The sequence below is a fragment of the Electrona antarctica genome (genome assembly GCF_951216825.1).
Source record: "Electrona antarctica genome assembly, chromosome: 18".
NCBI lineage: Eukaryota > Metazoa > Chordata > Actinopteri > Myctophiformes > Myctophidae > Electrona > Electrona antarctica.
The window spans coordinates 33,251,844-33,264,490 of record NC_136799.1 but is presented as its reverse complement, the minus strand read 5'-3'; positions in this window follow the sequence as shown (position 1 = coordinate 33,264,490).

Sequence of the window (12,647 nt, the reverse complement as noted above, 5' to 3'; positions counted from 1 at the left end):
GTATGTCTGTCTGTCTGTCAGCTGCAATTCCGCTGGGTGACCTAAAGTGGCACTGTTGAGCAGCCTAAAAGGGCCATTCACACTGAGCAGCCAGCGGTGTTGTTGGGCATCCTGCACGGCTTAGTTCACATGGGTGTGATTTTTTATTTATTTCAAGGACCCCCAATTTGTTATGCATTAAGGACACAGACCCCCGTGGGATAATATGTGGGGTTTTATTGTTAGACATGATTTAGTCTGCTATGGCATTTTGTCCAGAATTCCTTTAGTGTCTAGCAAGTTGGGAATGCATGCTCCACCCGGTTATGCAATACCCATTGTACCTGTGTCAGTGTATGTATGCCTGTATATACTATATATATGGAGATTTTTTGTATTTCGAATTTGGAACTGCCAGGCAGGGTGTCTAGAGGAAGACCAAAGAAGAGATTTATGGATGTAGTGAAGGAGGACATGAAGTTAGTTGGTGTGAGAGAAGAGGAGGCGGAGGACAGGGTGAGACGGAGGCAGATGATTCGCTGTGGCGACCGCTGAACAAAGCATTATGGTCATTCCTACAATGACCATAATGCCTTGGTGCACTGCCCCTCCTTGTGGAGAGGGGGGAGGCTGCGTGGAGGTGTGACTTGTAGTCCAGGAAGGAAGTGAGACCACATTTTTCATGACAAACTTTGGTCATGAACATGGCATCATGACTAAAATATCTAAAACCACATATTACACACATAAAAACACCAGGAAAGTGTTTCTTGTGTCTTAAACATAATTAAAATATGATCTGGTTGCAAAAGGGGTGAAGTGGCCCTTTAACTGTCTATGAGTGGCTGAAATTCCCTCGCGGGATCAATAAAGGTATCTATCTCGACGCATTGGGTCATCGGCGATGCGCGCCGTCGAGTTTGAAGTTGGTCGGACGGTTCTACTGTACGTGAACAGCTGACACACGGAGAGAGATTTCGCGCCTTTATAGTAGGATGTATTCATTTTCTACCGCCGCTATACTCGCATTATGAAGACACGCAGGTCCTGAAAAGGTTCCCCACAGACCTACCTGAGGTACCTTAGTTCCCATTCTGCTGCAGTGTTCAGCAGGCTAGGTCGGGATCCATGCAGCATGGAGCCGAGGGCCTATAAATGGTAACTTGCCTTCCTCATAAAGCATCATAAAAGGAGGTTATAAATCCTACCAATTAGCTGTGTCCATCAGTCGCCTTAATTAGAGTGTCGTGACTGGCTAGCGGATGACCTTGTGTGCCAGAGAGCCAAGACAGACGAGAGGGGCTCGGGTGGGCCGGTGAGGTGTATCTGTGTGTGGAGCGCTCCGACTTCTCTAAATCAACTAAGTAGCAGTCCATACTGTACGGGCTGAGCAGTATGGTGGTGAACCGTTTAATGTCCACTGGCTTGTGTTGAGATGTCGTCAGTACTGGAAACGTGTGCTGTTTCCAAACATTCATCATTTGTTTTACTTTGAGGTCCGTCTGTAGAGTATCAAATATTATGGAAACGAATACGTCCGACCCACGTCTGCACACGCACGGAGCGGGACACGCCTTTGATCAGCGGCCGCAGGTGTGCAGGGTCCAATAGGTTCCGCTCATGCTGCAGAGGGGTGTCGTACCCCCCGCCCCAACCCACCCCAGGCATACCCACCCACCCCTCTCAAGCAAGTTCAATCCCCACTCTGCTCTATCTCCTGTGGACTCGGCCTCCACAACTCTCCTCTCAACACCTCAGTCAAGTCCGCTCTGTGGCCACTCAAACCTGAGACCTCAGCTTCCGCCTCTCCTCCTAACATCCACTATCCAATGACACCACGCTCCACCAGGGGAAATAGAGAGAGCATTTGTCTGAAGAGAGCTCATGTACAGGCATTGATGTATCCTCACTCTGTGTGTGCGCTCTCTCTCTCTCTCTCTCTCTCTCTCCCCTCTCTGCATTGAGATGAGCACACAGTGGTGGAAAGAAACCAGTACATTTACTCAAGTAATTTACACTTTCGAGTTCCTTTTTTATTTTTTGAGGCCCTCCTATGCACAGCTGTGTGTGTTTGTAGCACGGAATGTGATGATTTGATTGGCTGAGCACGGAACGGGATGTATAATGATGTATGAATGATGATAAGAGCGCCCCTCACTTCACATGAGTGTGATTTTTATATTTTTCCTTTTACCCCACTACATCTCAGAGTTAAATATTGTACCTTTTACTCCACTACAATTACTTTGTAGATGTCGATTATTACAAAACATACATTAACCACTTCAACCCTATATATGTGTTTCTGCCAATTGAAAATAAGCGATCTGCTGTGAGGCAGCAGGGAGACAGACCGGTTGGCCCAGCGATCTGCTGTGAGGCAGCAGGGAGACAGACCGGTTGGCCCAGCGGGGAGACAGACCGGTTGGCCCAGCGGGGAGACAGACCGGTTGGCCCAGCATGGAGACAGACCGGTTGGCCCAGCAGGGAGACAGACCGGTTGGCCCAGCAGGGAGACAGACCGGTTGGCCCAGCAGGGAGACAGACCGGTTGGCCCAGCGGGTTGTCTGAGGAGAGCCACTCCCCCGGCGGACGGAGGGCTGCCGACAGTTGTTTCCCGTCTCTTTTACCGTCCGGAGATAATTCAGTCGTCGGGCTTTGAAGTGCAGATAAGAGGAGGAAGAGGATGGCACCGTGTCTGAGGCCACGCTAAGAGGAAGGAAGCAGGGGACACACAGGTGTGTGGAAGCAGCCAACGGCCTGAGTCTTCTTGACAGATGGAGCAGGTCAATCATGTTGTTGCCAAGCTGGGGTCCGGGGCCCACCTAGGGGACACCCAACGATCACAGGCGGGACACGGACGGCCTCGGCAAAGCCTTGGTTGTTTTGAGGTTGTCAAAAATACGATTTAGCCACTTGATTATTATTTTTGACTTCATCATAAGATGAAAGAGCCAATCTATGTAGATTGGGTAGTTTTGCTATTTGTAAAGAAAAATATGAATTTTATATGGCCAATATTGGCCAATAATGACATCTGCAAATAGAGATGCCAGGTTGAAAGTGGTTAAACAAATCAACAAATAAAATAACTAGTACTGTAACTAACTAAATAATTTGCTTTCCTACCATTTGTAAAGAACTCTAAATCTAAATGTATTCACAACGATGCCTTAATTTATTCTAGTCATTTATTTGTATTTCCTTCCACTGTCTCTGCTTGCGTAGTATCTGTTATCTTGCTAACTCCCTCATGTAGCATCATTGTGAAGCACAGTAATAAAGTTGTTGGATTGAAATTGTCTGAGAAACATTTTAATTTCTTAACGTGGTTCCTTGAGTGCTGCACATGTTTTGTGAACCATTAACCATTAACTTAAGACTCCCAACTGTGTTGGGACTTGGGAGTCTAGATGACAATTGTTTTCCTCGACCATCTTCTTAAATGGTAAATGGTGCATTTATATAGCGCCTTTATCCAAGGCGCTTTACATAGATTGTGCATTACATTCACCCATTCACACACACATTCATACACCGATTGCGGCGGAAGCCATGCAAGGTACAAACCAGCACATCGGGAGCAATTTGGGGTTCAGTGTCTTGCCCAAGGACACTTCGACATGTAGACAGGAGGAGCCGGGATTTGAACCACCGACCCATGGATCATTGGACGACCTGCTCTACCTCTTGAGCCACAGTCGCCCCTTAAGCTGTGGCTGGCTTTTTTTAAGAGAGAGAAATCAGGTTTAGCTCGTTAAATTGGCCTACAGCAAACCAAACTCTCACTGTCACTAAAAATGTATTATTTGCAGTTTCATAAAAACAACAGGCAGTCTATCACAATTGCTTGTGGATGCTTGCTTCTACAGTATGTGAGAGGTTTGCCCTGGGCAAGTGAGTCACATGCATTGCCTTAAATGCCCTGATGTAAACCATCTTACTTCCTGTCACTGTCGATATATGAGCGGTGTCTCGTGCCTCCGTCCTCCTACCTCGTCTGTCTCGAGTTTTTATGAATGCAAAAACGATGGGGAAGAGGAAATTAATTTCCAATAAACGTCTTGACAGAGTACCTTTTGTTTTAGCACGGGCACGTGGGGTGTGCGTACCTGCCAGGTGTTGTGCTGTGTGACCCCTCCCCCCCCCCCCCCCCCCCCATCTCGTGCTCTGGGGTAAGGTGCACGATGAAAGGCTTCGGGTTGGCTCATCAAAGGACCTATTGAGATCGGGCCACGGGGCAGGACAGAGGGCCCACAGTGTAGACCGTGGAAACACGACACCCTCCGACAGCGGCTCCACACGGCCCACTGCAGGCCACGCTGACAGCAGCCCTCCAGCGGGAGATCAGGGAGCTCGCTCATTCACGTTCACTGCCTGTGTATGAGATGGACGGACGGACAGACAGACAGACAGACAGAAAGTCAGACAGACAGACAGACAGACAGACAGACAGACAGACAGACAGACAGACAGACAGACAGACAGACAGACAGAGAGAGAGAGAGAGAGAGAGAGAGAGAGAGAGAGAGAGAGAGAGAGAGAGAGAGAGAGGGTGAGAGTAGAACACAGAGGCCCCTTTTCAACCAAAAGGAACATTGGTTCTAGAACTGGTTCCGTTCATAGGTTATGTTGGAACCTTGGTGCTTTCGCGGAACCGGCTGCCATTTTTTGGTTCCAGTTCCGAACCAATTTTAGGGTTCTGAATCAATTCATTTTAAGTGGAAACACTTTGATTTAGTACAATATTAGACAGGGGAAAAACCCGAACTGGTTCAACCCCGGTGGAAAAGGGGCCAGAGAGTAGAAGACAATAGAAGAGAGAGACTAAGGGAGAGGGTAGAAGACAGTGGTGTAAAGTACATTTACTCAACTTAAGTACTGTACTTAAGTAAAATCTTTAGGCATTTTTTTCACTTTACTGCAGTAAAGTGAAATTTTCAGTACTTCTACTCCACTACATCTCAGAGGCAAACATTATACCTTTACTCCACTACAATTGAAAACTTCGGTTAATTGGGACTGCAGGACGCATATACTATGAAATCGTACATGTTTGTCCATCAGTCAGTCACTCAAAATCCCCATACAGGGGAAAGACCCCATATATGGTGCCCAGGTCTCATGGAGATCCCTGATGTCATAGTAAATGCGACCTGCTGTCGCAATTAAGCCCATATATGGAGATCCCCGATGTCATCAATATTGGCCAGCAACTCTCCATCTGACCTCAAACCTCAAACCCTTAGATCTCTATAGGGATATATGTCAAAACCTTTTCTTACATTCCATGTTGATCCTTCCCCATCCATCCTTCCTCTTCGATGTCTCCCTTTTGACTGATGCCTGTCCATTCAAACTCTAGACGGGCCTGCCCTAAAGTTGTTAGTGCAGCCGCGCCCGGCAGCCGGCGAAAACTAGAGTTCTCAACAGGCCGAAAATTAAGGCCCGGCCCTCATCAAACCCTGTACACTCAAGAGAATGTCCCAGCTACCACCCTTGAGATCTCCATATATGGAGCTGACCTGTTCTGACATTCCATATGTTGATCTGACCTCATCAAACCTTGTACACTCAAGACATGCTCCTTGGCCAGTACAGAATTCATTCCATGTTGATCTGACCCCACATGCCAAAGCGCCAGCTCTCACCCAGCAGTCTGCCGTCAACGAGGCGGATGTGTGCTCACGAGGTTGCTTCTCGCCCTAAAGGGCGAGGTTGCTTCTCACCCTTAGGCGTCTTCCTGGTAGTAGTTACTTTGTAGATTTTGATTATTATTATTATTAATACAAAACATACATTACGCATTTCAGCTTGGTCATTTGAAAATAGGCGATCTACAAGCTCACAAAACAAAAAGATGATAATACTGTATACTGTAATTTAAATTTCTGCGCTTACATGAGTGGCAGGAGACCGAGACACTGCTACTTTTACTTACTAGAATTGTGTTTCTCAGTGCGTCTACCCTGGAGTCTGGACTTTCGCTGGCAGTAGAATCATGTGCCTGTTTTGCACCAAAAGTCCCTTTGTTTTCTGCAGAGAAAATTAATTAGGCTACTATTTTCATGGTGGGATTTTGTTGTTAGACTTAGACCATTGCAACTGATCTTATAAAATTATAAATGAAGGAGTAATTTATTAGAGAGATGGTAGATGAGAGATTAGAAAGGTCTGGTAACCAGCTAGACAGTGAGGGGTGTATCCTGCATACTTTTAGAGTTCATGTGAGTGTCATCTGTTGAACATACTGTTGACATGACTCTCCAATTGCTACGTCCCTGGCTTCTCTCTTGCATCGCACATGCATTTTTAGCAATGATCAAAACCCATTAAAACCGGGAAAGCATCTGTGTCTTATATTATGCTTTGGATATTCAACAATAACAGATCTCTGCCTGGGCCGTGGCTCAGCTGTCCAGGCACCTTGGCTGGTAACCCAGTCTGGCAGTGTGCCGCGGGTTCGACTCCCGATCCCGACGGCCTTTACTGCATGTCATCCCCCCATCTCTCTCCCCATTTCCTGTCAGCCTACTGTCTGTCCCTGCATAAAAAATATAAAAACAAAATTGAAAATGTGTGCAAACATTTGAATAAATTTACCGTCGCTGTGGGGAGGAAACCACCTAACTCCATTTTTGAGGTTTTAGATCAAAATAAATCCATAAATCAGTGCTATTGAACACCGCGGTTACGTCTGTGTGCTGAAAAGTATTCAATAGCGCTTCGGAAAAAACCTCTCAACTCCACCCCCCACCCCGAACTGTCTGCTAACGCAACTAACTCCACCACCTCTCCCCCTCTCAGTATTGCATTGTTTTAAAAATAAAATCACACCCGTGTGAAGTGAGGGGCGCTCTTATCTTCATACATCATCTCATTCCGGCCAATCACAATTTGCGTCCTCACTTTTGTCATCAATGTTTGTGTTTACACTGGCCTAATGTGCACAAACACTCAAAAATAGTCATAGGAAATGGTAGCAAAGCAATGTTTGTGTTTACAATAACCCTCAAAACTGGACATAATAGGAAGGACTAACGCCCCACAATAAGGTTATCTTAATTTCCTGAAAAATGGAGATTTTGGAGTTAGGTGGTTTCTTCCCGACAGCAGTGATATATATTTTAAGCAAACATTCTTTACTCAAATCTTGGGGGTCCCTGGAACAAAATGTTTAGATGAGGCATCTGTGGCCAAATACATAATTTTGGGGGTCCATGACGTGAAAAACCTTCATAAAACTTCAGAAGACATTTGTAGAATCAGCCTCCAGGTCTAAATGGTTTATCATTAGTGAGTGACTAAATGGTTGCTATATCATCTATTCCAATAGAGGACATTTAGAAATTGGAAGTAATATATATACTGTTGCCATGTTCAGGGACCAGTAATGCATGACTGCAGTTTTCCCTCCAAGTGTGTATATAGGATAACCTTCCCATCCCCAATACAAAAGCTTTTAGAATATAACCTGGAGAGTGACTCGTTGACTATCCTACAATCAGAACATTGGAGGTAAAACAGAACATTGGTATGGTGATGACTAGCACATGCAAATGGTCTGATTTCAAAAAATGACCCTTTCGGCTTTGACTGGAGCATTCCCACTAATGCAAAAAGTGCCCACCTCAAAGCTGAAAATCTTTCCCCAGATGTGATCTTATTAACCAGGCCCCCGCTGAATGTCATCCCTGGGCAGATAAAAAAGGAGTGTGTTTTAATGAAGTGTAATATAATTTTTAACTGTGAGCCTCTCAAATTAGCAGCGGGCTGGGTCATGGCGGGGGATTCTGCTCTCATCGAGGCCCCACCTGTCGGGCAGTAAACGAGTGCACAGGACCCTCAATCACAAGCTGGAGAAGTGTCGGACAGGCCTGTCTCTCTCTCTGTACCCCCAACTGGCTGCCACAACTTTTAATAGAGCCGAGTCAGAGACATGCACAAAGACAGGGGAGCTACACTGATCAACTGATAATAAAAAAATGTCTCTATTTAAATATATTATGTGTATTTAAAAAGGAAATGCAGTGTGTACAATATATCTACAGACAAATGATAATGGCATTTTATAATAGCATATAAATCACTCACTCCCTAGTTAATCTTGATCCATATGATGCGGAATAAAACTAATGAAGTCAATTCATTCCGGCCCTGCGGTTCTCGTAAACAAGGAGCGCCATCCCCGGGCCCGGAGTCGACTTGATTTCACCATGCGAGCCATTCCATCTCATCACCTTTAAAAGAGACGGTCTTAAATAATAAGAGTGTTGTTTGCGCTGACACCCTGGCTGATGTTTGTTGCCGGGTAATATATTGCACCGGTGGAGCAGAGCAGTTGCTTGTGCTCTCTGCACCTGCACCAAGCGTTCAACGCGAGGTCTATAAATCCCACTGCTGGGGAGGGATCACAGAGCTGGAATGTTCCAGTGCACAGCCCAGTGGACCCCGGCATTGCCCCCCAACACACCCACCGTGCCACCCACACCCCGGTGGGTTGTTTGTATGTTTGTGCACGCACCTGAGTGTTTGAACCCTAGCGTGTGCGGCTGCGCTTTGATTACCAGCCCCACAGTGCATTCCACCCCTGATCCCACCCCACCCCCCTTTCTGCTTAATTCTTCCTGGGGGCTGTGTGCTCTCTTTCTGCACCCCTACCCCACCCCCCCAACCCCTCCCAGCCAGCCCCCCCCGTACTGGAAGCACGTGCCACTGGGGCCGTGCATATACAAATCACTACGGCCTTGTTAGCATAGTTTAGTGAAGATGTCAGCTTTACGAGATCCAGGATGCTTACTATGCGTGTCAGGGACAGCAGGGGAGGGGTCGACCCACCGGGGAGTGCAGCGGGGCACGCGAGCCCTGCACTGTAAATTCAGGCCTGAAGGTATGGGAGCTGTGAAGTGACAGGCCCGGCGCCTTGCAGGGAAAACCAACCGCATGAACCCCGCGCATGCAGCGCTGTGTGATTTAACAGGGACACCACCGAGCAGGGACGATGAAGATTGAGAGAATGGGATTCCTGCATGAAATCGTTGGGGGGGAAAGGGGAGCCCTGGCTTTCTGATAAATCATAAATAATATTTCAATCAAATATCATTGCGGGCATTTGTTTTATTTTTCAGCGAATGAGGCTGCGATAAGTATAGTTCAACAGTATTGGTGTGTGTGTGTGTGTTTGTGTGTTTGTGCGCACACACACACACACACACACACACACACACACACACACACACACACACACACACACACACACACACACACACACACACACACACACACGTATGTTGCCGTCATTAGATTGTTGATCTCATTTCCTTTCTGATGATTGAAAATGGAGAGCGGCTCTGAGTTTATCAGGCAGATAAATGGACGGCCCATCTCTGAGAAGATCTAATCTGTCAGGCGTCAGGACCGCGTTGAGCTGCCGCTAGAGGGTTCACAAGCTGTATATGCATGCTGGTAAAGCTTGTAGATCTGCTATTTTTCACCGGCCTGCAACTAAGTATTACATCAGGCGTAACCATGTCGAAGGGCACAGATGATTTAGGAGACCCTGGCTCATTGTTTGCCTATGCAAACACCTGACGGTTCCACTAATTAATCACCACAATTAGCGGTGGGCGCGTCATGCCAGGTGGACCCCTTTAAAGAGAATTACGAGATATTAAAAAGCGGGGAGGAACTCCATTAAAGTTGCCCTTTTCTTTTAAATTGCTGAATATCTGAGATCTAATTCAGAATTCAATGAAAAACTTCATTTTTATTCTTATGGCTGGGGCCCTTTCTGTCTGCCATCTGAAATGGGGTCTCCCACAGCCTGCAGGTCGTTAATTATGATCTTTATAAATTAGATTAAGAGGATGTCACTGGTTGATTCTTTTGCCTTCCTCTCGCACAGGTTAACAGAGTAGATGAGGTATTTATTACCTTTACAATGATTAATAAAAAATATGGCCTTTTGCATGGGAGTTAATTGATATTTTAGACATGTGCTTCACTGGTGACATGTTTCATTTTGTCTCCAAACATGAGTTGAGCCGAATGTATATACGCCGTAGTATGACTGCCAAAAATAACCGATTTTATGTTAGTGTGACATTTTTGGGCAGGCAACACTGTCATGCAGGGGTAGTGCTACTTTTAGAATTGGGGGAGTGCATCTATGCCACTTGTTTACCTTTACAATAAATCTTTTTTGCAAAAAAGCTCACAATGCATGTGTTGTGAGCTTATAGATCGACTATTGTGGGCGTGTCGCTCCCCTGCACTCCCCTTCCAAACTACACCGTTGTTCATACATTCTTGATATAAAAAATTGTAGATTTACAAATTGTAGATTTAATTATTTTGTGCCACAAGCAATAAGGTCAATAAGGGTTTATAAATCAAAGGCCGCTATGAAAGCAAACTTGCGTGATACAAAACTGGTTCAGATGCCTAAATAAAATATTAAAACCGTCATTAAATCAAACTTGTAAAATTAGGATTTGGGTCAAATCATTAACCAATTGAACCCCAGCATCCATATTCTGTCGGGAACATAAGCCAAAAATAGCTGATCTACAAGCACACAACAAATCGTGCTGTGACATGTTGTGAGCTTGTAGATCAGCTATTTTTGGTGAAGAGATATTCTAAAAGTAACACGCCCCTGTCTAACTCTAAATGGATAAGTATTTTGTTCTCACTTGTGTCTTCTGTGGCATCGTGGCACAAAACATAATGTCAGGTGTTCATAAACCGAAGGTTCAAGGTTCAATGCTCAAAAACAACTCAATAAACAACCATGAAATCAAGTTGGTTTGGTTAAACAAAATGTTTCATATGCCTACAACAGACATCAAACCAATGCAAGCTGCAAGGTAAAACAAAGTTCCATTCTCCTCCCTCTTCTAGCAGAGGTAAAGAGAGCATGAGGAGGAGTGAAATAGAAAGATTAAGACTAACTGGGACCAAGATTCAAACCCCAACCTTCATATTGTGAAGCCTGTCCTTTACTCTTGCACCACCAGGCCTTTCATGCTAACATGTTTTAGGTCATATTTGAGGTTGAAGAGAGTGGTGGCTGGTCAAAATATTAAAATCCACAGCAAACTCCTCTCCCCCTGACAGGATGAGTGATTCTACTAAATACATCCAGTGATGATCAGGGTTCATTATGACATGAAAACTAATTAAGAGAACGCTCGCACACTGGGGCTGCGTACACACCTAAAGAACAAATGTTTGGTCCGTGTGCGATGCCTGATTGCTATTTGATTGCTGCTCCAATTCATTTTCAATGGGAGTCACGTCGTTTGATCGGACAAACCTGTCCGATGTGGGGGCGGAGGGCACAACAAACACATCGGACACCTTGTAGTCAAAACAGCCAACGAACAGGGTGGGACTTCAGATCGGACAGAAGGGTGGTTTTTAACCGCCAACTAATAGGAGAGAACTTCCGTTCTTGACAGCACTGGGTGGGGTTTAGGCTGTAGTCTTCTGAGTTACGTGACAGACTATTATATCGCTTGTTTGTATGTCTTCTTTTGGCTACGGCCGTGCGTAACTTGGAGAGTCCAAGTTGCGCACGGCTGTCTCCAGTGAGTGAGTCCAATGACTCTGGTACTAAGTTCTATTCTATATACAGAAATACAGGACGATAGCCAAAATAGCCGTCGGGCCTCGGCAGTTGTGAGGCTGCATTAATAATTAGTTCTAAAAGCTTTTTTACGGGGATCACTATTGATTTTAATAGTAGACGCATATATGTCTATGAGTAGCCTAGAGTAGAAATGGCAGCGTACGAGGTTCACATGCGCAAATATAACAGATGTACAAGTTATCGACACGAATGGTACTTACGGTATGGTACACGATGTAAGCTTGTAGATCTGTTTATTTTAAGCATGCGCCACCGCCACCACGCAAAGTTATAACGCGCGCACATGTGGGGGGAGAGACCCGATATATTTTATAGCTCTATGGGAGAGACGCAGACAGAGAAATATTTAAAATCATCCTGTCTCGCTCTAGCGCACGGCCGCACGCATAAAGAGCCAATGGAGCAAATGTTAAATAAGCTACACAGGTGGTCCTAAATGATTAATTGATTACATCACTATAGCAAAAGACGTGATATAGGTCAACTGCAGCGGAGCTGTTCTGACTTGAAGCATAACTGACCAGCACGGCTTCAAGTTTAAACCATAAGATGACATGGAAATTTGCCCGTCGATTTGATGCGCAGAAATAACATAGGCCTATATCGAATCAGGTTAAGGTGCACACATGGAAGAAAAGTCCTTTTTATTGGGATTCGGGGATACTTTGTTGTAGGCTATACGTCTCCGGTGAATTGTATGCACCAGCAGCAAGCACATTATTGTTCAAACACCTGCTCCTCTGTTCATCTGTTGTATTATTTGGCTAATACAATAATTATTAAGAATTAATGCAATTTCAAGTTGTTGCTGCAATCATGATTCATGTTGCTGTTCTCTTCTCTCTGTGCGCCCAAAAATTGTAGACAGTGATTTCCCGCACCCCCTCATGTTATTTTTCCCTCCGTCGTAAAATGACCTCTTTTTTCACTATTTGGTTCGCTTAACATGTCCACGTGTCATTTGTTTACATATTTGGTACGCTTTACAAAGTCCAGTGTGAACACCAAACGGACC